This window comes from Neofelis nebulosa, chromosome 7 (assembly GCF_028018385.1).
Source record: "Neofelis nebulosa isolate mNeoNeb1 chromosome 7, mNeoNeb1.pri, whole genome shotgun sequence".
Lineage (NCBI taxonomy): Eukaryota > Metazoa > Chordata > Mammalia > Carnivora > Felidae > Neofelis > Neofelis nebulosa.
This window is the reverse complement of record NC_080788.1, coordinates 66,666,715-66,694,321: the sequence shown is the minus strand read 5'-3', so window position 1 is coordinate 66,694,321 and position 27,607 is coordinate 66,666,715. Positions and strand designations below refer to the sequence as shown.

At 38.4% G+C, this 27,607-nt stretch overlaps 1 protein-coding gene across 1 annotated transcript in view; it reads left to right on the top strand.

Moving 5' to 3' along the window:
- The window catches only part of CDIN1 (CDAN1 interacting nuclease 1), a 275,902-nt gene that overhangs the window by 231,125 nt on the left and 17,170 nt on the right, over positions 1–27,607 (top strand). The gene's annotated exons all lie outside the window — the stretch shown is intronic.

Sequence of the window (27,607 nt, the reverse complement as noted above, 5' to 3'; positions counted from 1 at the left end):
CTACGTTGCTGGTGGGAGTGCAAAACGGTATAGCCCTTGGCTGAATAATTTGGCAATTTCTTGAAAAATTAAGTGCATACCACATAACTCAGCAATTCTATTCCTAGACATTTACCCAAGAGAAATGAAGACCTGTGTTTTCACAGAAACCTCTTGACAATCATTTGTAGCAACGTAATTCATAATGGCCAAAATCTAGCAACAAACCAAATGTCAACAGCTTAGAAATGGGTAAGCAAACTGTGGTACATCCATCCAGTGGAATACTACTCACCAATAAAAAGGATCCCACTACAGATGCACACCACAACATGGATAAATCTGGAGAGAATTCTGTTAAGTGAAAGAAGCCAGATCTAAAAGATGGTATACTCTGACTCCATTTATATAATATTCTGGGAAAGGCAAAACTCTAGGGACGAAATCAGTAATATTGCTGGGGCCATTAGGGTAGAGGGGAGGAAATTGGCTACTAAAGGGGACATGAGAGAGCTTTCTAAGATGTTGGAAATATTCCTTGCATTAATTGTGGTGGTTGTACACAGTATGAATTTGTCAAATTCGTAGAACTGTACACCTAAAGAGAATCTTTTGGTCTTTGGCTCTTTGTAAATTACACCTCGATAAACAACAAAAAAACAGGGGTGCCTGGGTGGCTCTGTTGGTTAAGTGTCCAACTTCAGCTCAGGTCATGATCTCACAGTTCTCGGGTTCGAGCCCAGCGTCAGGTTCTGCGTTGACATCTCAGAGCCAGGAGCCTGCTTTGGATTCTGTGTCTCCCTCTCTCTCTGCCCCTCCCCCACTCATGCACTGGCTTGCTCTCAAAAATCAATAAACATTAAAAAAAATTTTTTAAAGAAAAAAATTTTTTAAAACATAATAATTTGAAATGAGCTTGTTCTCCAAATGTTGGTAACATTCTGAAAGTTGGTAAGTTAAGCTTCATCCTGATTCAACTTACTAACTACAAAATATTAAGTATCTTATCAATACTAACTCTACTTGAAGTATGTATATATTGTTATAAGTCAAAATTTAGAAGAGTAAATCACATTCAAGCAAAAAGAAGCAAAAATAGATCTTGCTTCATAGATCTACACAAAGTATTCATTCAACATAGCTCAACAAATATTTGGGGGTGCATATAGTATCTCAGAATCTGTAAAATGGTCAGCTATGCAAATTTTAAAGGACCCTCATACCCATATTGGATCCCCAAATCTTTGTTACCTTAAAGGACATTAGAAAATGACTTAATGATTTTCTATCTTAGAATAATACCTGGTATATAATAAGCACATAGTGTTAGTTATTTTATCATTTAAATTTCTTCCAGTCACTATTATTATGCAAGTAGTTGGCTTTGTTAATTGCTTACCCAACAATCATATGCCAGCACCACCATACAAGTCCTTTCTTCCCTGATGTTACTTTTGTTCAGGTGTCCACTGTCCTGTAGATAGCCATATACTTCCTCAGGAGAGGAGAACCCTAGTCTCAGCCCCAAGAGACACATCATGATTACTCTAAGCCATTTATGGCATCCCCTCCCTCCCCATTCTCTGACCAGTGACTGGTGTAGTCATGGGTATGTGATGCAATTGAACCAAAGAAGATGAAGAGAAAGTCTGCCGAAGAGTTTGGGGAAAAGGTCTTGCTTGCTGATCAAGAATTAGAAAAGAAGAAACCTTCCCTCTTCTACTGGTTGTGGTTATATCTGGTTGAGATGCACAAACTACCATAGCCATCTGGCAACCAGGAGCAGTGCTAGACTGCCAACAAGCCAACTCACGGAGACTGATGAGGCAGAAAAATGGAAAAAATCTAGCTCTGGTGACATCACTGAATTCCTGAATCAGTCTTAGAACGGCCCTACCTCCACACTTCCTGTTATCTCAGCTAACAAGTTTCCTTTACTTTTGAAGCCAGTTGAGTCAGACTTTTCTGTTATTTGAAGTCAAAAATATGACTAATATATCTATGTACAGCAAATACACTGTTTTCCATTGCAAGGGGAGGGAAAGCTAAGATCACAGAAAAGGAAGTAGGGTATTCCACATTTGTTTTTTTTAGACCTTGAGCATATAGATTTATTTTTACTGACAAAAAATGGATGAAATTCTAACCTTAAATGTTGATAAAAGATTAAACTGGATGGTGGGGTATATGGGAATTCAGTGCTATCTTCACAAGTTGTCTGTAAATCTAAGACTAACTGTGAAAGGTTTATTTGAAAATAGGGATAAAAATAGCAGTAGATAGGAGCATCTGGGTGGCTCAGTCGGTTAAGCTTCCAACTCTTGATTTCGGCTCAGGTTATGATCTCATGGTGCATGGGATTGAGACCCACAATGGGTTCTGCACTGACGGAATGGAGCCTGCTTGGGATTCTCTTCCCCTCTGTCTGCCCCTCCCCCCACATTCTCATGGGTGCACTCTCTCTCTCTCTCCCCAAAATAAACAAACATAAATAACAGTAGATAAAAATGGGCTTTAAAAATGAGAGACTAATTTGCATAGTAATAGTTCAAACATGAGCAACTTCTATGGCAAAATGTCTTTACTTATATAGTCCTTTCCATACAACTTCCTATGGAGCTAAGGCACCTCCTAAAAATGTGTAGGAGAACAGGAATCACTGTGTCCATTCAATAGATAAGAAAACAGCCATACTAGCGCAGTAAAGTGACATGTTAATTGGAGACAAAGCCAAGAATAGACCTGGCCTCCCACAAAGGCAGTTTGCTTTTTCCTCTCTTCATGCACTTGACATGGCTTGGCTTGACTGACTTGGCATGACCTGACTCTTAGACAAAAGCTCCCGGGCAAAGAAAATTTTCAATTTGGTGGAAACTATTCAGGCAATCAGGTTACAGAGGAATAATTCAAATGCTATGAGGTGAAGAATCTAATTTTTCTCTCAACTTTTCAAGACCAAAACAAACCGTAACTAGAAAATCAGTGCGTCGAGCAAATGACTGCTGCTCTCTCGAACATCCCGAACTCCTTGACTTTCACCAAACTTTAGCAACTTAGAGTACACTAGAATTCAATAAAAATGCCCTCTATATATCTTTAGTTCTTAAGAAAAGCTAATCCTATTTATTAAAATACATTTATAAACAACGGGCAAAACTTGCATATATTCTGCTTTCAACTCATCTCTTAATACAAAATATTCTCATTCTGAAAGGCATTAGCTTAAATTTCTCTACATGAATTATAAGTAGGGTAAAGTACGAGCTGAATTAGTGAGAGTACAACTGAATCACTGATAGACTGTATGAAATCTTTCCATAGTGTCATACTGGAGAGGAAAGTCTCTTTTGACTTATAATAAACTTTTTTTTTTTAACTGCCAGGAAGGATGTGAAGGAAAATTAACTCTAGAATATTAATAACTTGATTCAACAGAAACTAGTAGATCATATCTGTGACCGTAGAGGGCTCTCTGTGCATTTCAAGGAGAAACAGCAGCAACTGAATTGTTCGTTCCCCTCAAAAAGTATATTGATGGAAGGTTGATCAGCGACAGCAGAGCCTTGCTATTGACACACTTCATGGTCCGTGATCCAGCCAGTAGACTCATGAGTGGGACACATTCATCCCAGACGATAAGTATATCGGAGCATCTAGTTTTTAATCTGAAAAGAGAAAAACTTAATTTTACTAATACTTAATGTATTGTACTGATATTGTTCAACATTTTACCATATATATAAATGATTTGTACATAAATACACACAGTTTAAGAGCACACATTATTTTCCCTAATAGCAATATATGATCAATACCAGCAGAGATCCTTAAGTACCATCGATGAGTGTCCACAATCATTTAATACAAATTACACACTGATTTTGACATGTCTCTCTCCAAATATATTGATCTGTTATGTCTTAAGTACTTCCAAGGGACATACTCACTCTCCAGATGTTTGGTTTCAATTTGTCAGCAACATATGATTATAGTATAGGCACCATAATCACAGAGAGCATTCAGTAGTTGAAGTATGATATGCCCTTTTGCAATTGCCTAGGCATGGCATTTGGAAATTAGTATACTATATGACTGAAGAGTTTAAAAAAAAAAAAAAAAAAAAAAAACAGCCAGGTGATTTTTTGATTAAGTTCACTACTTTTAAATTTCTCAGATCACACTGGTCATTATCCTATCCACTGGTCAGTATTTGCACGATGGCACATACGAAAATGAAGAGACAGAAAATAAGTAAATCAATAAATGAATACATCAACTTTCAATAGTGATAAGTGCCAGGGGAAAAAGAATAGGGAGATGTGACAGCAATATGGTTGGGAGAAACGGCACTTGAGATTATGTGCCCAAAGAAGGTGACCTACAGCAAAGGCCTAAATGAGGAGAAGGAGCTTTTTCTGTAAAACTCTGGGACTGAGCATTCCACACAGAGGGTAAAGGTCCCAAGACATGAACAGTCTTGCCTGTTTGAAAATGACAAATAGGTCTGTGGCTGGATATAGTGTGCACGGAGGGACAGGGAAGAACATAGACTGGGGCAAGACTGTGTGGTGAGGTGTTGAGATATCACGGGGTTGGTTGAAAGCCATTGGAAGATACTAAGCAGACAACTGACATGATCTGATTAAAAGATTACTCTGGCTGCTGTGAGGCAAATAGGTTTTAGGGGAAAAGAGAAGATGCAAAGACTGGGCAAGTAGCAGGATTACTCACAATATTCAAAAGGTGGAAGCAACCCAAGTGTCCATTAGTGGATAAATGGACAAACAAAATGTGGTGTCGACGTGCTTGGGAATACCATTCTGCCTTACACAGGAAGGAAATTCTGACACATGATACAACCTCGATGAAACTTGAGGACATGATGCTAAGTGAAGTAAACCAATCACAAAAGAAAATATTGTATGATCTTATTTACATGGAATATGTAGAAACCTGTCATAGAGAAACCTATGTAGAAACATGTAGAAACCTCTGTCATAGAGACCGAGGGTAAAATGATCCTGCCAGAAGCTATAGGTAGGAGTGAGTGGGAACTTACCTAACAGGTACACAGCTTCAGTTTATGAAGATGGAAAAGTTCTAGAGAGAGATGGCAGTGATGGCTGTGCGACAGTGTGAATGTACTTAATGCCACCAAACTGTACACTTAAAAATGGCTGAAATGGTAAACTTTATGTATGTTAACCGCAATAAAAAAATTAGGAGATAAAAAATAAATAACCAAAGAATGATGGTAGCTTGGACGAGAGCCATAGAAGTAGGTAGGTAAAGTTTGGAACCAGGACATAGAAGACTTGTGGATTGGACAGGCAAGGAGGAACAGTAAGAAGGAAAAAACAACTCAAGAATTATTTGTAGGGTTTTTACTTGATCAAGTGGTTAGATGGCAGTACCATTCACAGAGGTGAAGATGGCTTGTGATGGTGGTGAAGAATGGGACGGGGTAGAAAACTAGAGGTCCGATTTGGATGTATTAGGTGTGAGGTGCCTACTAGGATACAATCAAGTTGCAGGTGTCAAGCTGATAGGTCAATGTTTTGTCTGGAGGTCAAAGGGAAGGCAGGGCTGTAGATAGGAGTCTGAGAGTCATTAGTATGTCAAGCCCTAAGACGAGCATGTAGGTAGAGAAGCTGACCTTGCCATTCATTACACTTGGCTCCAAAATTCACAACATATTACATAATCCAAGAAAGTTGAATAGCTTTGAACATAAAATACTCAAATGATTTCTCATCTGACAAGAGAAAGTTGAGAATAAAGCCAAGTTCTCATGAAAGCCCCTAAAGAATTCTTCACCCTTCCCACTGTTACGTGCCTGTGTATAACTGCTTATGGTCTTCGAGGTTTCTTCCACCTGCTCTGTAGTCCTCAGTACTGCCTTGTGATGATAGAAAACTAACATCTACATAAGAGTTAGCTGACACATATGGAAGATGTTCCAAGGTGGAGGACATATCATAATTATTTGTATCACCCATTAGAACTCTTGCAATGCCCTACACATAACAGACGCTCAGTAAACGTGTTGATTAATGGACTCTTATGTTAGGGAGACGGGTCTGATCCTCTTCCAATAAGGAGGAAAACAGCAGGATAATCTGTGTTATTGACTCATAGTTGCAATTACTGACCATTCTTTTTGGGGGCAGCATCCTGCTTTTTTGCATAAATTGCTTAGAAAAAAGAAAACAGCCTAAACTATTCAAATGAAACAGCAGATTTCAAAGGTCAATGTACTTCTTCACTGTGAACTGAATATGTCTGGAACATTAGGAGCTTGGAAGTTTACTCATTAGTAATGATTTGATTTCATTAAAACTATTTCTGATCATCAGGAAGTGTGGGCATGAGAACCTCTATGAATCAATGCACCTCCTACTTGACATCAGGTCAAAGCAGGTCAACAGCAGCACTCGTCATTCACACTCATTCATACAACAAACATGACCATGTACATACCCATTAGACTCACCCTTAATTCTCAAGTAACTCATAATTATGTTCATGGGCTAGGTTCCTCCTATGCAGTGAGAAGAGGCAGAGACATTTTCAGGATCATTGTGCCTGTGGATGGGACACAGGGTAAAAACAAAGTTTACTCCAAGCCAGAATTTATTAAGTTGGAATCTTTTAACTATCACATGGTATAAAAATTTGTGGGTAAATAATAGGTTACTAGATGACTGGAAGATTCTCCTAATCTCAAGATTAGGATGGTGACTTGATGTCAAAAGCAGTTGTCTTACCAACAGCATTGAAACATCTAGAGAAGGAAGTTGCCCTTCAGAAGGAGAGTGGCCAGACTGGAGGCTGGAGAACGGGGAGTCAGAAGGCGAGCAGCTGGCTGTGAGTAGCCAGCAGTGCCGAAGGCTGGAAGGTCAGGTTCCCGGAGTGAGCCCACTGTGTTCCAGTGGTGGATTTTTGCCCATGAGTGTGGATGCAAGACTACTGAAATTTGAATCACACAGATAATCTCCATTGTTGTGATTTCGTACATAGGAGCATCTTTCTCATTGCAATTTGGATTCTCATTTCTAGTTCTCTTTGCTATTGAGAAAACCAACTTTGTCTGGTCTTCTCAGGATTATATTTTCTATTTTAATTAGGTAAAATGGCATCTAGTTTGTATATTAGGCTCATGTGAACTGGGTTCGTTACGTTGCAAGAAATGGATCCATCTTGAGGTGCTGACTACATGCCATTTCGGAGCCTGCAGATCTGAGGGCTCTACTGTAAATGCATCAAGGGAAGTGAGAAACTATGAGGCTTTTGGGCAGACAGCCACCCAACCTCCCCACATAACACCGCTAACTATGGCATAGTTGAACTTTCAAGCCCCAACAAATCTCCCTGGAAATTTTGGTGTGAACAATCTTACCATGCCTGTTAGTAATACTTCTTCACCTTGACAACTTTTTTATTCCTCCACAGATTATTTGAACTGTTGCGGTTTTGTTTCATTTTGCTTTGTCAGGCATAAATGGAAGAAAGGAGTCATAATTTCTGTTGGACCTTGAGTTTTGTTTCGGGCAGATAAAGGAGGCTTTTCGCGCCTGACACACAAACATTAGGCACAGGGTCCCAACTCCTGCATGTGTCCCTGTAGATTCGTGAGAGTCATGACCTTCACTCCAAGAACTTGGGAAGAAAGAACAGTGAAAGTTGTTGACATTCCGCCTCGCAAAAAACTAAAAGCATGAGTAAGATATCTAGAGCCTATAGCTTGAGAGGTCACGTAAATGTGATCTGGCAGAAACAAACCAGCCTACATCTATGGATTTGTGAGTGGGTATTTCTAATGAGACCTGTCAGATGCTTGTTACCACAAAATAAATGCCTTTCGGCTGCCTTTTTTTTTTCTTCTGATTTAAAAGCAAGCAAAACTGTAACACAATTCTTGAACAAATTTTGAATGATATCATCCCTGCTAATGCTGGGTGTTTGTGTTTTGTTTTGTTTTTACAATTCAGTTCATCACTGCAGGCAAATCAGTCTCTCATTCATAAATTCTCTGATTGTCAAAACAATGTACATGATCGTTAATCATAATGTAATATATCTTGAAAAGCAATCATAACATAAAAGAAGACTTTGTCTTACATAAAGGACAGCCTATTACGATCTATTTTAAAGCCAATCGCTGATTGGCTATTCACTAATTTGTTGATAGGAGCAACAAAATTTTATTTTGGAATCCCTCAGGATTTTGGTGGCCCTGTAGTGTTACAGCTACATTTCTGAGTTGTCTTTTTATCTTCTTCTAGCTTTGGTACTTGTGGCTCTTTAGGTAGGAAAATTTAAAACTTTATCTAAACATATTCCTGTTGAGAATTTTTAAATGTTACATGAATGAATCACATGAGAATATATAGATCATTATTTGGCATATGAATTGGAATTCCTAGTTGTAAACCAAAGAAGCAAATACTGGTTGACTTAACCAAAAGAGAACGGACACTGTGTTAGCTTCAAAGTTTTGTTTGTAACAAAATATTATAAATGAGGTGGCTTAAAACAACAGAAATGTGGGGTACCTGGCTGGCTCAGTAAGTAGAATATACAAGTCTTTTATTTATTTATTTTTTTTTTTTTTGAGAGAGAGAGCATGAAAGCAGGGGAGGGGCAGAGGGCAAGGAGGAGACAGAATCTCAAGCAGGCTCCATGGCCAGCACAGAGCCCAATGTGGGGTCAGCCTCATGACTGTGACATCATGATCTAAGTGGAAATCAAGAGTCAGTCACTTAACCAACTGGGCCATCCAGCTGCCCCAAGCATACAACTCTTGATTTCAGGGTTGTAATTTTGAGCTCCACATTGGGCATAGTTACTGGTTTTTAAAAGGTGGGGGGCACCTGGGTGGCTGAGTCAGTTAAACATCTGACTTTGGCTCAGGTCATGATCTCTCACAGTATGTGAGTTCAAGCCCCACATCAGGCCTCTCTACTATCAGCACAGAGGCCACTTCGGATCCTCTGTCCCCCTCTCTCTCTGCCGCTCCCCCCATATATTTTCTCACTCTCTCTCCCCTGTTCTCAAAAATAAACATGTATAAAAATAAATAAAACAAAAATTTTAAAAATAATTAAACCAACAGAAATGTATTGTCTTCCAGTTCTGATGGATGTAAATCCAAAATTAAGATGTTAAGAGTGTCAAACTCTCTATCTTAAAGGCTCTAGGGAAAATGCCTTCCTGGTCTCTTCTCATGACAATATCAGTAATATTGGGTTAGGGTCCTCCCTTAATCCAGTATGACATTATCTTAACTTATATCTGCAAAGACCCTATTTCCAAATAAGGTCACTTTCACAGGTACCAAGAAATAAGGACAGTCTAATAAGTCCAGAGGACTAAGATACAGGAACATATTTGTTACTACATGCTGCTGAGATGTACGATGTACAGTCTTTCATCAGTCATTGTGTTGTTACCCAACTCCTCCAAGAGTTAACAGGACTGTGCATCTGAATAGCCAGCCAAGTTTGTGTCAAACATGACCCACACTTGGCAGAATTGGGGCAGGAGTCTCTGTCCCCTTCAGCTTCTGTACTGTGAGGACATACCAGAGTTAGTCCCCAAGAGGGAAGGGATGAATCCCCCTGAAGAGCCAGATGCTGTTAGAAAGACGGAATATAGTCTGAGCTGCCAAGGACTTCGACATCATACTTACATAGCTGCTCACAGATGAGGTGTGACAAAAAAAAAAAAAAAAAAAGAAACCACCAACCAACAAACAAAACAACAATAACACACACACACACACACACACACACACACACACACACACACACACACACAGAGAAAAGGATTCTGGAAGTGCACCACAGTATGTCTACAAACCTTCAAGATAGACAAGAAATCAGATACACAAGTCCAAAACACTTGTGCAAAATCTTTGGGCTCAGATGTCTTTCAGAATTGAGAACTTTTCAGATTTTAGAAAGATAATGTAGTATACAGATCATATACTATTCAGGGTATGCAACAGCATCCCATAAGCAAATGCATAAACATTTCTGCAGTGAATTTTTTGAATATTCACACTAAAGGATAGAAAAGACCAAAAATAGCCTCAGGTCAGTTTTGGTCAGGTTTAAGACCTAAATGAGGTTGGGTCTGATCAAGTTTGCTATTTTTTAAAACGGGGGTTTTCAGAACTTTGTGTATTCCAGAAATACAGACAGGGGATGGTAGACTATCCTTTTTTTTTTTTTTTCTGACCTTCACAAATTTACAAAATCTAAACAAATCCAAATGAAATGAAACAAAAAACATTCCAGGTAAATCTACAGCCTCCAGCTGTACCTGTGAACTCTCAATCTCGAATCTGCAATCGCAATCTGCTCTATAAACTTCTAGTCTATTAATTTCTTATAATCTACAATTATAAGAATACAATCTCAGTCTATAACCAGTGTATAGTCCTGTAGCTTTGGGTTCATAACAGTCACAGAAGGAAAGGGAAAATGTTCTGAAAAGGGGCAATTCTCTTCCAACTAGGTCTAACTTGAGAATATATTCATGCCATACACAGTTCAAATGACAGTTACATATCTTCATATCAATTGCATTCATATCTATAATGATAAAAATTTAGAGGCCTATGGTAATTGGTCTGTGAATTATCGTCATTTTTTTCCCTCAAACTATAACAGAGAAAGTAATCTCTTTAGGTGATCTTCATCTGCAATTTTACTCTATGAACATAAGCATTATATGGAAAAAGGGAGAATAAATTATTTATGCCCAACATGAAAATGGTTTGATTTTCTTAGTTCTGCTTTGGTTTTGTCCTGCCTAGAGTATAAAAAGACCCAAGACACGAAGAAAGAATTATGGTTCCTCTTTGGGACATAAATGTTAACAAAAGCTGTTTTAAAATGTGTGAATTACTAAGTGAAATGAAGAAAGCTGAGATAAATAATGTATCAGGTTCGTGGATCAGAAGATCTACCATTGTTAAGATATCAGTTCTCACCAAATTGATCTACAGATTGAATGTAACTTTAAGCAAAATCCCAAGGGTTTTTGTTTGTTTGTTTTGGTCTTGGTTTTTAGAAATTGTTGATTCTGAAACTTACACAGAAATGCAAAGGACCTAGAATAGCCAAGACAATTTTGAAAAAAACAAAACTGAAGAACTATTATAACTGATGTAAGACTTAGCATAGAGCTCTAGTAATCAAGGGAGTGTGAAAACTAGGCATATAAATCAGTGGAACAGAATAGAGAGTCCAGAAATAGACGTCATATATGTCAAACGAGTTTTGACCAAGATGCAGAGGTAATTCAGTGGAGAAACATAGCTATTTCAAAAAAATGGTGCTGGAATAAATACATATTTATAAGGAGAAGGAAATTCATTCAGACCCCTGCCTCACACCATATGCAAAAATTTACTCAAAATAGATCAGAAATCTAAACATAAAAGATAATCTACAATTATTTAATAGAAAAAAATTGTGTGACTTTGGCAAAGATTTCTTCGAACACAGAGTATGGACTATGAAAAGAAAAATGATAAATAGGATTTTATCAAAATTAAAAACCATTGCTCTTTGAAAGATACCACTAAGAAAATGAAAAGGCAAGGCACAGACTGGTAGAAAATATTTGTAGAACGTGCATCTGAAACAGGCTTATATCCACAATATATAAACATCTCTTACAACGCAATAATAAGACAACTTATTTTAAAAGTTGAGCAAAAGATTTGAACAGAAACGTCACAGAAGAGATGATAAGCGAATGGCCAACATGCACAAGAAGAGAGAGTCAACATCACGAGTCATCAGGAAAATGCAAATTAAAACCACAAAATAGGCACACGCACTAGAACAACCAAAATTTTAAAGACTGGCAATATCAAGGTTTAGCAAATACCACTTTGGCACAGTTTAGTTATTTCTTAAAATGTTAAACATACACTTACCCTATGACCCAGAAATTCCGCCGTTGGGTATTTATCTAAGAGAAATAAAAACCTATGTCAACACAAAGACTTGTACATGAATAGCTAGAGGAACTCTATTCATAATAGTCAAAAGCTGGGAAGGATCCAAATGTCCATCAACAGGTGAATGGATAAATAGTTACATATCCATGTAATGGAATACTATTCAGCAATAGAAAAAGAATGCACTATTGATACATGCAATCTCTTGGATAAATCTTGAAAATGTAATACTTACTGAAAGAAGTCAGACATAAAGAAGTATGAATCCAATTCACATGAAACTCAAGAATAGATTGCTCTTTGGGAACAGGGCATGATTGAGTGGGAAGGGGGCCCAAGGGAGGCTTTTGGAGTTCTTTTTTTCAGATTGTGCTGGTGATTACATGGAGTGTCATTGGTCAGAATTCATTAAACTTGACACTCAAATGGAATCATTTACATACAATAAAAATGAAAACTCCTTGGAGTTTATTTTTTTATTTTATTTTTTTTAATGTTTATTTTTGAGTGACAGAGAAAGAGCGCATGAGCAGGGGAAGGGCAGAGAGAGAGGGAGACACAGAACCCAAAGCAGGCTCCAGGCTCTGAGCTGTCAGCACAGAGCCTGACACGGGGCTTGAGCTCATGAACTGTGAGATCATGACCTGAGCCAAAGTCAGACGCCCAACCAACTGAGCCATCCAGGCGCCCCTAGAGTTTATTTTTAGAAAAAAACTGTACTAACTCTGATCACTGATGCTTTAAGTTTCCAGTGCAAGACAGGAAGGGGCTCTGCTATGTCCATGTCTTGGGTCAATATTTTTCTGATCAATAGTGCCACTCTCATCTAAAGTATTTATTTGAAACCTTTGAGAGAAACATTGTTTAGAAACTTCATGGAAGTTAACATACATTCAAGTGGGTTATGTATCATTATCAAAATGAGAAGAAATTTATAAAACTAGTGCCTACGTTTAAAATGAGCATAGAGAAGGACACCTGGGTGGCTCAGTCGGTTAAGCGGCCGACTTCAACTCAGGACATGATCTCACGGTTCCCGAGTTCAGGCCCCACACCGGGCTCCATGCTGAGGGCTCAGAGCCTGGAGCCTGCTTCGGATTCTGTGTCTCCCTCTCTCTCTGCCCCTCCCCCATTCACACTGTCTCTCTTTCCCTTAAAAATAAACAAACGTTAAAAGGTTTTTTTTTTAATAAAATGAGCATAAAGAGTGTATTAGTTTTCTAAGTTGCTATAACAAAGTATGATAACCTGAGTGGGTTATGGGTTGCTTGAGACAAAAATTGATTGCCTCTGGAGTTCTAGAGGCTAGAAGTCTGACATCAAGGTGTTTGTGGAGTCCTTCCTTGCCTATTCCTACATTCTGATGGTTAATAGTGATCTTTGGCTTTCCTTGGCTTGTGGCTGTCTAACACCAATCTCTGCCTTCATCATTACATGGCGGTCTTCCTATGTGACTGTCCTCAACATCTTACGGATTTGGGGCCCAACCTACTCCCTTATGACTTTGTTGTAACTTACCTAATTACATCTATATAACCATATGCCTAAGCTTTGTGCTGGAGACCAGGGTTGCAAAGAACAATAAAGACCCTATTGTTGAAGAATTCAGGTTTCACAAAGGGAAGAGACAAGGAAACGAATACTTAAAATATCCTGTGGAATGTGCAGATAGAGAATTACTCAAAGGTGGCAAGGAGAAGAGTGTGAGTGAAGCAGCTTTTCTCTAGAAGGAGGGAGAAAAGGTTTAGGAAACAGATGAATGTTTTCCAGTCAAAGGGATAGCATATCCAAAGCCATGGAAGTGTGTGTGTTGGGGGGAGAATATAGCATGTTCAGGTATTATTAGCAGTTTGAGTGATGGGGTGTTTAGTTGCATTGGGTTATTTTTTTTTTAATTTTTTTTTTAACGTTTATTTATTTTTGAGACAGAGAGAGACAGAGCATGAATGGGGGAGGGTCAGAGAGAGAGGGAGACACAGAATCCGAAGCAGGCTCCAGGCTCTGAGCTGTCAGCATGGAGCCCGATGTGGGGCTTGAACTCGGGAACCATGAGATCATGACCTGAGTTGAAGTCGGACGCTTAACCGACCAAGCCACCCAGGCGCCCCTAGTTGCATTGGGTTATTAACAAAGGCAGATGAAAAGCGTAGAACAAAAATTGAGGCCAGATAATGTCTTGTTCACCATAGCAGAAATTTAAATGTTAGTTTATGGGAAATAAAAAGCTAGTTAAAAGCTTTTAAGGAAAGAAGTAATAATATTTGTATTTGTAAGCAGGGAATTAATAACCATATTCTTAAGGGAAGACCAAGGCGGCTTAGCTGAACTAAAGCAATGTCAGTAGAACAAGAAAACAAGGGGTGGCTTCCAGAGATGATTAGCAGGGAGAAGGAATAGAAATAGTGGCTGGGCAAAAGGAAAAATTCAGTTAAGTGTAGAAGAAGATATGGGAGAGAAAATGACACTTAAGATTTCGCTTATTCATGTTCCTCCTTTGGGAGTGCTTTTGCAGGGGGTAGAAACACTACAACAGGTTAAAAATAGATGGGAAAATGGAAATGAAGAGAAATAAATTGAAGTCAAGATGAAAAGTAGCTCTTTAAATGCATACTATATGATTTATTTAATAACTTGATACGAGACAGATGTGACTTGGAATTTAAGTTTATTTATTTTAAGAGAGAGGGAGAGTGAGAGTGAATCCCAAGCAGGCTCCTCACCATCGGCCCAGAGCCCAGTGGGCTTGAATTCACAAACCGTGAGATCATGACCTGAGCCGAAACCAAGAGTAGAACACTTAACCGATTGAGCCACCTAGGCGTCCCTTGACTTGGAATTTCTTAATGGCCAGAGCAAAGAAAGAAGTAGTTTCAGTGCAAGATGCACAATGTCCAAAGGGTAAAAAAAAGAAAACTGAGAATTCAGCTTTCCATGGCACTGAGAACAGAAAGGAATTTCTCCTGTAGGAAAGGGTCAATTTTAGTACACGTAAAAATAGAAGAAGAACAACCAGCACAGGTGAAAATATGCAGGCAAATTCAAGAGAGATGGGGTTTGACAATCGAGACTTGGGAATCGCGGCCGTCAGGTGTATTTGTTCTTCCACATGTTCCGTTGTTATTACCACAAGAATTTCACTAGCAGAAGGCACATGTGAGAATATTGAAGATTACTGGTAAAAGGCTACAAGTTGAGAAAATTGCCACTGAGTTCTATTTTCAAAAAGGGGGCACCTGGGTGGCTCAGTGCGTTAAGCGTCTGACTTTGGTTCAGGTCATGATCTCAGGACTGGTGGGTTTGAGCCCCCATCGGTCTCTACACTGACAGTACAGAGCCTGCTTGGGATGTCTGTCTCCCTCTCTCTCTGCCCACCCCCCTACCCGGACTAGTGTTTGTTCTCTCTCTCTCTTTCTCTCTTTCTCTCTCTCTTAAATAAATAAACATTAAAACTCATAACTCATAACTCCCTGACTGCAGTTAAGACTGACCAAGCCCCAACCACAATCAACAGCAAAGGTGTGTTCTCATCCCTATTACAGGGAAGCATAACTGAGAATTCTTGTCACTACTTCCTTTAATGTTGTACACGTGTGTCAAGCCCGTTCGATCCTCAACTAGTGACTTCAGAATAAAAGAGGCAATACTCAGTCATGACCAAAACGTTTTTTTCAGATAACTAATGTTCACCATATGCCCATCTCTGCTTTCTTGAGAAGTAAGATACACTTCCATATTTTTTCTGTTGCCGATTTAGAGGAAGAATATGTATGCAAGTGATTTAAAGTCTTGAGTAAGTCCATTCCCCTGTTTTGACTTAGAGCTCTCGGCCGCACGCACGAAATCAAAATACAGACCTTCAGAATCCATATGCGTTTTAAGAGACATTTAAGGGAATTCATTACTGCTGTTTAACTTTTTATGCACATCCTGATGGCATCTGCCTAGAATTCCCCAGAAACCACTGGATTCAAGTCTTTATCAGTTTCGTATATAGTATCTCTGAAACCATCTGGTTCTTAACAGTTTAGGGGACACAGTGAAGCGAAATCCTGCTAGTTGCTCTGTACCTAAAGTGGTTTTCTCTTTATCAAATAGAACATAAAGTTTTCACGTTATTTTCTAGTAATCCTTGACTCAGTGATAATAAAGCTTTGGTATATGTCTGCCCTTAGACTGGGCTCAAACTTAGAATTAAAGCACAGAAAAATAATACCCACTTGGCACTGTGCCTTTGTGCTGTGGCAACTAATTTTCAATGTTGCCATCTAAAAAATTCTAGACTAGAAATTCGGCTTCACTCTCACTAAGTAATGAATGTCACAGTCCGCAAAATGATAAGGGAAATACCGGTGTTCCTTGACATCTGAGGTTACTATCCTCTCTCTTTATAAAACAAAAAAGGATATTAATAAACAGTTAATTGTACAGGCACAGTGTAGAAAAAATGAATTTCCAAGAATAGCAGTGTGAATGCTAGATTTTGCTTTCAGGTTCAGTAGATTTTTATCTTGAGTAATAGCTTAAAGGATCAAGCAGCTACTGATTTCATAAGCTCGATCACACACCTCCCAGTAGAAAACAAATTGGCATTCGGAGTTCGTGGATAGACTGCTATTCAAAGTGGCTCCATAGTCATTAAAACGGAGAGTTGGTTTTGTGAATGGCGTCGGTGAAAATTTTTTCTCATGTAAAGAAAGCAGTAGGAATAAACTTTGAGTCAAAGGCAAGTTCTTCTGGTCCCTCATCCACAATGTTTATCCCAGTGGGATATGATCCAGTCTGTGCAATTGCTATGTTCCACAATAATTATAAAGGGCAATAACATGTGGTATGAATAGAACATGTAACAAAGAACAGCAGTAGATGGTAAAATAAACCACTGGTTATGTCAAAACTAATAACTTATTTACTCATGCAGAGTCAATGAGTTAAGAGGTCAGATGAGCCCCGGTGTTCAAGCCTTACTAATCATACACGTGGCTTTTCTGGTTCATCATTTTCAACAGTTCCTTCAGAGCCATTTTAAGGATTATGTGAAATTGACTGGATTTCATTAATGGCTTATGTAAGAACATGTGCTCGTATCTTTGAAAGCGCGGCCCAAGGTACTCCATGTAAGCATTTGCCTTTTTGCAGCTTCTGGAAGAGTGGAGCGTTATAAGAACTCCTGTCATAGATACAGCATTCACTATCACAGAAAACAACATCCATCTTTTTTAGGAATGAAAGTAATTGTACAGTGTGACACCCAAAGCATCTTTAAAATGTTATGTATCATGGTGTACTTAAAAAAAAAAAAAAAACCGGGGCACTTCTCATTGATCTTCCCATTTTACTTTGATTTAAAATGCAGATCTTTTCTTCCTATTGAAATCTTTGCATTTTTATTTATAAACGTATAGGGGGAAAACCCATTTCAGACATATGCAGCCTCATAAATTATGTTTGGTAGTTGAAACAGTATGCACTTATGTCAGGGATTGAACATCCTCCTTTATTAGAATGCTATTTATTGCCACCAGCTGCACAGCTTAGCTAAGAAAGTTCTTGACACCAGCGATTGCTTTTCAGCACCACTGCTTCCGGCTCCTAACAGGGGCTTCTATTTCCAAATGAAGCCACCCCTCTCGAGCTCTTCCTTCTGCCACACAGATACCTCCTGTCATCGTGATGCTGGAGAATCGATGGGGGATGGGACTGTACCCACTCATGCTCTATGATCTCCCAGGCTGTAAATCTCCCATGGCTTGGAGATTTCTTGCCTAATAGCCCTGGCCTGAGAGCTGTCAAATGCATTCGGGGAATCCACCCCACAGTAATGGATTTTTCAAAATTAAGATGTGAATTTAGCTGGTGATCAAAGGGTGTTTCAGAGTCGTTGGCGTGTATTTCAGAAGAGACGGGTGGTGCATATCACAGTAGACCCTGGCCCTTTATTTTATTACATTTTCCAGCAGGGAAAACTAGATAAAGGTAATTATTCTTCTTCCGTTAAAGACTATGATTACACTTGCATGAACAGTTAACCCTGCTGTTATTTTCTGTGCTGCCTGTGTCAATGGCATCCAGGCCATCCAAGCAGGAAAGGTATAGAAATGGGAGCCTCAGCTCATTTCCAACCGTACAGTAAGTCCACTTTGGAAGGTAATCTTCCGAACCACAGATGTGCATGCCAACACCAGCCCGTTCCATTTTTTGTTGACAGGACCTGTGTCTGTGTCTTCGGCGCGCCAGTTTGAACGCTCGCTCCCTTTTTAATGCCTCTGCACATAATTGGGCTCCCAGAGCCCACAGAGCTAACAGCAGCAGTGACAGGGGGAGACCTCCCTCTGTGAACATGGAAATGGAATTTCCTTGCTCTCCTCTAGAAAAGAAATTCCCTCTAGGTCAAGGTTGAGGCTTTCTTCGGTGTGGGGAAGGCAAGCTTACGCAGAAGATACCTTAACCTGTGATCCTGGAGAGCTCTCTTGAAGTGGTGTCAGGCCCTCAAGCCTTCATAAGTAGCAAATTTCTCCCCTTGACTAAACAAGAGGACAAGCAGAAAATTGATTTCTAGACCCTACCTTTGAGATACAGACTGAAAATTAGAACTTTGGCGCACTCTTTCTCCTAACCAAAAGCTCTGACAAAAACAGGCTCTGAGTGGGCTTCGTTCCAGGCTTGGAAATGCAGCTGTTCAACCTGAGATCCCTTTATGGGGCAAAGTCATTGCTCCCTTCCTTGGGTTTTGCTTCTGATTTAACAAGAGATTGGGTTAAACTCGGTCATGGGGCCATGATTTACAATAATATCCACCCTGAAGTTCACCAATCACTTGCCAGGCAAATAGTATTCTCTGCATCATGACAGGGCAGAACCCGGAGCACAAAATGGTCACCTGTCGTTTCCCTGGTGTTACCCACTGGCCGCGAGATGCTGACAGGGATGCCGGACAGCCAGCATGGTTTGTTGCTTGTTAGGTGGGCCAATCTCCACTTGCAGACTGAGTAGAAAGAGCGGGAAGAAAAACATGGATTCAAAACCTCATCTGGAAGAGGGAAGATACTGAATGGAGATGAGGTTGGGCGTCAGTGAGGGTCTGCGTGTATTTCCACATTGGCAGTGGGAGCCTGGGAGGAGTGAGCTCCCAGGCTTCAGAGGCTCTGACCCGCCTGCACGCTGACCTAGAAAAGAAAGAAGAGGAAAGATGGGATTTGGGTAGATTTACTTATTTTTCCTAAAAAGTGCATGATTAAAAACAAAAGGAACTCCTCTCAGGTGACTTGGTAAAATGTCCCAAGTTGATGTGCTCTCTCTAATGAGGTTGAAAGTGGACAGTGTATTCTAGAAAACTAAAGAATGAGAATCAGGTTTTTTTTGTTTGTTTTTTAAAAGGGGGATTACCAGGAAAAGACAGACAACACCAGCACTAGAAATGGAACCTTAGAACATAAGTTGAGTACATGGCTTGAGGAAGTCCAGAGAAATGTGGTTACTGTCTTCTTTCAAGATGATCCATTTCCTGAAATGTCACGTAGTGGAGTCTGATCCATTCATTTAATATTTATTGGTGATGTTAGCAACATATAGTTGAGATAGAAAAATAGGGAGATAAAAAATATTCCAAAAGCCAGAAGTTCGAACCTGTTTCCTCTGTCTTGTGACAGCAATTTTAATTCATTCTGTAATATCTATTGAGCAAGTATTAATTGTATGCCTGCTAAGGGCCAGATACTATAGTAGGTGCGACGGATCTTTAAATTCTCTAATTTCTAGGATTTTACCCTCTACTGTAACTGAGATTTATAACAAATTTTTAGGAGCCTATTGAGCCAATTTGGGGAAAGTCTGCCTTCACTCCATGTTGTAAGAAGCCTTTTCAGGGAGGTCTACCATTTATATCACTTTGCCTAAACTTCTTCAAGCTATTACAGACTTCTCTCTTACTCATATAAAATTTCCTCACTTTAAACTTTCCAAAGGAGTTTCATTTAGCAAGTAGAGAAATGTTAAAAATTAGAATTATGTTAGTTCTCCCATCTTTGTCAACGAAAGAATACTTATTAACTAAATATGATTTCCATTTCAGGAAAATAAATACTTGTGAATAAATCAATTAACTGATATTCTGATGTCCTGCCAGATATTCTCCATTTATTATATCAGATCAGTAGAATAAACATCGCTAAATGGCACTAACAATTATCATTCATCTCAAATGAACCAAGTAGAATTAAGTGACTCAGTCCACAAGATTATCTCTCAGTTGCAAGAATGTAAAATAGCAATTTCAGCAGTTAGACCAAATGGAATAACACAGAACAAAGTCACTTGAGTGCACATGGAATCCAGACCAGACTATCTAAGCTGCAGTTCTGTAGGACCTTGTGCAAATTGAACATGTTCTCAATGCCTCGTCTGTAAAGTGGGTATGATAACTTAGCTCTCACGGAGAATAAGTTGTTTTAAATGTGCTAAGCACACAATAAATGGTAGCTATGTTTATTATAATGTCAAAAATATTTTTAAATGAATATACATAGAAGATTTTGCATTTATCTTTTGCTTGCTATGGGCAGAAAACTTAGTAAGGGCAGTTACACCTTTACACCATTATTTAATACAATAGTTGGCTTTCCTGGGTAAATTCATCTCTTTTCTCTAAATGTTACACTCACTCTTGTGTCATTTTGCTGCTTACTAAGACTAAATACCAGTGCTCTCCCACACCTAGGGAGCTCCTAAAATCCCCTCAGAACCTTGCCTGACTTGTAGAAGTAAGATGATAAATCTCCTTCCCCTCCAGTTTGAACAAGCTACTTGCACAACACAAACACGGAGCGCACCAAGGCTTGTAAGTCAATGTTTACATTACATCCTAGCGAAGGATTTTTTGCAATGTGCACAGTTTAAAATGTAGGCTTCTTGCCAGGGCCGCAGTCTTGTCTACCTAATTTGTTTTCTAGGCTCACATTGGACCATGATGGGGGCTTAGCAGGAATGCTTCTAGAATGTTTTATGCTGCTTATCATCCAAAGAGTGAGGGTTGGGGTAGAGAAGACCAGAGAGGCATTTCATCCTTCACACCTCAAGAAGTGAGCCTAACAGCAACCATGAGGCAGATGCCAGGAGAAAGAGGATAACCATATGAGGAATGCCCTTTGAAAGAGCTGCCGTCTGGGCTAAAAGAATATCAGGTGCCCTAAAGGGGAAGAGAATTTATGGCAGGTCCTCCTGAGAATTGTGTATGTGTAAAACCCTTCACCCAACCCCGCCCTCCAGGGTTCCCTCTGAGACAATTTTGAGACTCCCCATAAAGACTGAATGTTATATTCATGTCTACTGTAAAAAAAAAAAAAAAAAAAAAAAAAAAAAAAAACTAGAAGGACTGTTCTAGACCTCAGAACCATGAAGAATCCACCTTAAAGTACACAGAGGTGACAACATGTAAGACAATGGTTTTTGAGTTTGGCTACACATTGGAGTCACTAAGGAAGCTTTATAAATGCTAATGCTGTCTCCCACCCCAAAGGTTTGGTGCCAGATGTGGCCTGCACATCAGGATTTAAAGTTCCCCCATGGTTCTAAAATACAGTTGAGAAACACTGCTCTATATAGTAAATAACCTGAAAGCTGAATAACAAAATGGTAAGGGTGTGCACTGTGCCCCAAGCTTTCCCAGGACTTGGCTCTAGAGGTGAAGTGACACTATAGTAAAACACTGGGTCCTATCACTGGCCCTTTAAACTTCTTTCCAAATATTTATCGAGTATTTACCATGTGCACAATTCTAGATCAATTCTCAAAAGGGATCAGGTGATAAGCTTCTTAAAGAATAGAATCCCTTTTCAGAAAGCACTTTCCTTACTCTCTCCAGTAACTTGTTGCCCCACTCCCCCTCAAAGGGAGGCCAGCTAATTATTAATGTGGCAATTTTTCTCTTTCCTAAGAAGGTTAATTAAAAATCACCCTGGGGGCACCTGGCTGGCTCAGAATAGCACACGACTCTTGATCTTGGGGTTGTAAATTCAAGCCCCACATTGGGTGCAGAGATTACTTAAAAAATCTTAAAAAATAAATAAAAAATAAAGCAGCTTGTACAGGCTATGACCACCTATTTGAAATTGTTAGAAATAAAGAAGGAGATGTAGATCTATGGATGCATTTTTTCTGTGCTTTCTAACAAAGTAAAATTGCAAAGAAGTCAACGGGTCAACAAGCATCTCAGGGGACTGCCTACACACACTCACCCACTGGGTTTTCCAGGAGCTGGAGCCACCCAAAGAGAGAAGAGTCAATGGATAGGAAGGAAGAAAATTTACCTATAACAGGCACAGAGGTAGAGAAAGCAAGAAAGCAGAAGAAAGATGGAGCAGAGAGTGGAGAAAGGTGAAAGAGAAGAGGAGGATGGTTTCATTGAACAGGAAGTCATCATCTCCTGGGGTTCAAAAAGAGTTCAAAAAGATTTGCTTAGAACTCTCTCAAGATAAAAGTAAAAATTATGAAAACAAATGCATTTTATTTTACAAATAAAATACATTTTATAATTCAATGCAGTACTTCCTAGAATCAAGAGGAGTGGGTCAAGTACTGATTTTTTGGTGGTGGTTGTAATTTGCCCAACATTGCATAATACACCTGTCACTTCACATTTCACTATGGAGGCAGGAGGCACAATACTATCACTTGGAAAATAAGAAAAATTTTTTTCAACTTGGTTTTTCCAAAGGTCTCTCTTGAAGCCTTTGATATTCACATTCTCTGTTTAGTCTCCTCTTCCTTCTCCGTAATTTCTCCTCTCTAGTTGTTGACTAATCTCTACCAAATCCTTATATTTTGAATAGTGGTTTAAAAGTGATTTATGCAGTTCACCAATATCACGTTCAGTGATTTCACAAAATTCTATATCTTTTGAAAGATACGTAATTTTTCTTAGCAATTTGTTTGTATTCCATTGCATCATAATGTTACCTTTGTATGTTTGATAGTAAAAGACTGACTAGGATGTTGACACACTGGGCCCACATAAATTTTCTGCTAAGCCATGAAAGATAGTTGGATGGGGACTAATTGTACAAGTGGTTAGTTTGGTAATGGATAATTCTAAGTAATCACTTTTCCCTAAATTGCCTGGTAACTTCAGAATTTGGGTATGAATAACCAGATAATGAAGGTCTTCATGCATAAAAGCCAGTTTTCAAGGTGAATCCAGATATTTTCCCTCCTTACTGTATTTTTCCCACCCCAAGGATGGTGACTGGCTACCTTGGGAGGCAAGAATCTCTACTAAAATCAGAAGTGGTTCTTATTATATTTGCCCACAGGTGAATGTTGGAGTAATTGAAGTGTCATTTTGTGAAATATTATCTAATAGATACCAAGAGCTGAAATAAACTCATGAGTGAGTGGTATGTTATAGAAGTTATTAATAACCAGTGTTATAAATAGCTGGGTATAAAATTAATTGATGGTGCCTGCATTATTTTACAACTTAAAATCCACCAGTGATATGGCTCTTCTTAGTCTTATCCTACATGAGTCAAGAAGAGGACAATGAAGGGTCATAAACACCATGGAAGCTGGACCAGAAAACATTCAAGAGAAATACATTCAAGGTTACATAATTGGAATCTACTATTTCTATTAGGACAAATATATTATTTGTTGCAGTAAAAGTATGTACCCTACACATTGTTTTCTATCGTACTTAACTGAAACAGTCCTTTTAGGAAAGGGACAGAGAGAAGGAAACCTCCCCTCAACTGAACACTCAATTTTTTAACTGTGAGATCCACATAGTTAAATGTACACATATGAATGAACAGAGTAAATGATCAAAATGTTCTGAGTTTGATGCAACAAAGCCTAACATTGATTCTCAGAAGCTAAAGAAATTTCAAGTAACTTCAAATCAGATAACAAGGTAGATAATGGTATAGAATGAGTCTAAAAATCTCAAGCTAAATGGCAGATGTCAGCCAGGATTCACAAAAGGAAACTCACCTGCTCAAAGCACCTCTGCTTAAAAAATAAAACAGTAATAACAAAAAATGGTGAATTTTAAAATTCAGTAAGTAGGGACAAATGTCAAGAATTCAATAGGCACAGAAGTATTGATTATCACAATGTTTAATAAAAGGAATAATAAACACTGAAGAAAACCTGAGAAAGAAAAGATAATTTCTGGCAACTTTGTTTACCTCTCTCTAAAACCAGCAAGCAAGGAAAGAAGCCTCTTTTAAGCCAGGGTATTGTAATATTCTTTTCCATCATGGAATCCCAAATCAAGTTTCTAACCTCAAGAACCAGAAACAAGTGGCAATATGGTCAATTTGTGTAATCAGCCAATGCAGAGACCAGTCAATGCTGAAGGAAAATCATCCTGGGAAGCTTATTATGCCCAATTTAAAATAATAAGCCAAATGAACCATCAGACTAAGGAACAGAAAGCACTATTTCTTGCTGACAGTCTAAAAGGAACTACTTTTATTGTGCTAAGCAATTTGTCAGGGAGAGACATAAAGAGCTCTCTGGCATTATTAGCACATTAACCAGACATTTTATAGCTGGACACAAGGCAGGATTGGCCGGAGTGAAATTTAGGAATTCTACTAGAAAAAGTGGTTAGTTCACCAACCAGATCAACTCAAGAGACTGAGTAATGAATGCGTCAAATGTATCCAGATGCCCCGAGGACCTAACAAGTATCTGAACTCCATTTTCTGAAGTCCTTTATAAGTCATCAACTATATCAAAATATAAAGTTACATTATTTTGGTTTTAAATTTAATATTATAAGTACTCTTTTAAAGGCTTAATATTTAGTAATCTTCCTGATAAATCTTGGGAGAAAACACTGCTTAAAGTAAATGAGTACAGAATAGGTAGATTAGAGACATCAAAGATTTATGCTAACGCAAATGTTGGCTAAGATCAATCTGCTTTAAGCGTTCTTAAACTTTTGCCTCTGGAAGAATCATCTTGGAAAGCTTGTTACAAATACAGTTTCTAGTGCTTCTTCATCTCGGAGGATCCTGATTCAATAGGTCTGCAATGAGGCCTAGAAGTCTCTATAATTAACAATCTTCTCTGGTTATTCTGGTGCACATCAAAGTTTGAGAAGGCAAAAAATAACATTATCAAAAAGATATGTGACCTCCAAAAAGACAATTTTGTGGAAAAAATATTAAGAATTGAATAAATGGGATAATACCACATTGTTAATTGGAGAGATAAATGTAATATAATAAAAACCTCTCTACAACTGCCAGAGCCATGAGTACATGCTCTGAGAGACACATAGATCAAAGTAGGTTCAAGAGTCTTACATGTGAGGCAGAAAAAAAAAGGCTCATGGTTGAATGGCACCAAAATTTTGTTTGTTACAGAGTATTAGCTCATTAACATACCTTCCCATCTAAAAAATTACACGCATCTTTTCAAACAATGACAAAGCTCACAAGTAAGGAATATCCAAGGGGCCAAAAGTAAAGATTCAAATGGTAACTGTGAGCTGACCCTGTTCTGGATAAATCTTCAAATTGTGAGGGGCTAGGTAATTTGTGAAAAAAGAAACCTAAAAAATATCTGTTGGAAGCAAGGGAATAAGAAATCTTTATTTTTTTTTTCAAATGAGTATGGAATATGGGATAAAAGTAATGACATAATAAGAGATATTTTTTAATTCTAGAATATATTAAAAAATAGCATAATTAAAATATTGGCTAGGAAAATATAGTTGATGGAAGGGTAAAAAAGATTTACCTTGAGAACTTGTATCTACAATCCTATAATCCTATATTTATACTTACTATACATCTATATACATAACATATTATACTCTATTACACATACACAGTTTATAATGCATGATCTGGGCATCTTATCAAGAACATAATATAAAAAGTTGTTCTATGTAGGTGATACTGGGCCAGCTGGAGGAAGTAAAGGAAAACCCTTTCTGGACAAACAAACCCTCAACTCCAGATGTAGAGTTTCCACAAATAAAGCCCTATTTAACATGACATGACCATCCAAAATGACAAAATACAAAAAGAAGCAATTTCCCATGACTCTTTGATGGAGTAAGCAGCCAAATAGCAGAATTAGATCTCAAAAACTTCAAAGAAAATTATCATACAAATTTTAAATAAGTACTCGAAGTGGTTTTAAAATGTAAAAGGCGGAGGGACACCTGGGTGGCTCATTCGGCCAAGCATCCGACTTTGGTTTAGGTCATGATCTCATGGTTCATGAGTTTGAGCCCCATGTTGAGCTCTGCTGACGGCTCAGAGCGTGGAGCCTGCTTCTGATTCTGTGTCTACTTGTCTCTTTGCCCCTCCCCCACTCACGCTCCGTCTCTGTCTCAAAAATAAATAAGCCTTAAAAAAATTTTTTTTAAATGTAAAAGGAGGAATGAATAAATTATCTGTTTTGTTTTTATTTTGAATAAATAATTTCAAAGAACTTTCAAGAAATACCAGGCAGATGTGAAGAGAAAGTAAGTAGGACCGAAAAAATTACTCAAAGGGAACAGAAATAGGGAGTTAGAAAATATAAAAGAGATATTAAGAGACATGGAGGACAAAATGAAAATTTCTGAAACTTGCCTAATGGAACAAATCCAAAGTATATGACAGGGAGAGTATTTCAAGTTACAGTATCAAGAGAATTCTAGAATGGAACAATTAAACTCAGGAATCACAATGACTCTCAAGCAGTATAAATTAACCTAAACACACCTGGATAACAATTACTTAATAAAGGTAAAAGAAAATTTTTAGAAAATATAAAACCATTCATTATCAGCACAACCCTACTAGAAATTGAACATAGAAGGAAACCGATTAATAGGTGGGCAACTCTAAGTAAGTGCCAACCAGATAGAATAATAGTAACAATGATTAGTTTGGGGGTGACAATAGAAAGGTAAAATTATTACACAACAATATCTAACAAAATGGGAAGAATTAAAGTTATATTAAATCTTTGTCTCAGATGAAGGTAAAGATACGGGTTAGTCTTAGAACTATTTAATTTATGCATATGTGTTAAACGTTTAAAGGTAAACACCACAAAACTAGGAATAAGCCTACTAATTCCAAATTGGTAGAGGGAAAAAATTAAAAATGTAATCAATCCAATAAAGTGACATAAAAAAGATAAAAAGAATCCTAAAGAAACAGAGTAAGAGGATTTCTGTTTCCAACCAAGATAAAGTAACAGGGACTAGATTTTATCATCCTGACTGAAACAACTAAACAAATAAGTAAACAAATGAAACCATCATTTCAAGTCTCTATACGTCAGGCAATGAAGGTGAGTGCTCTCTTGAGAAATATAAAACAAACTATGTGCATCTTACCCTTGGTCCAGCTTAGTGCCTTGAGAGGTTTCCAGGTGCCATGTAGGGAAATGGAGTTCAGATACATACAGCCCAGCAGACTCAGAAATGAGAGTCTGAGGGAGCTAGAGTTCACAGGACCAAGGCCCAGAGAAGTGAGAGTGGTTTCGAGAGAGAACTCGAGATGAACAGAGGGTGCCCTGGGTTTTCAGCAAAATACTAATCAATGCACGTGTATAAGGAAACTGGGTGAGGCTAGGAAAAGGATCATCTGAAAATTATTACAGGAAACAGTACCAGGTGCTTATACAGGGCTAGAAATAGTTAAT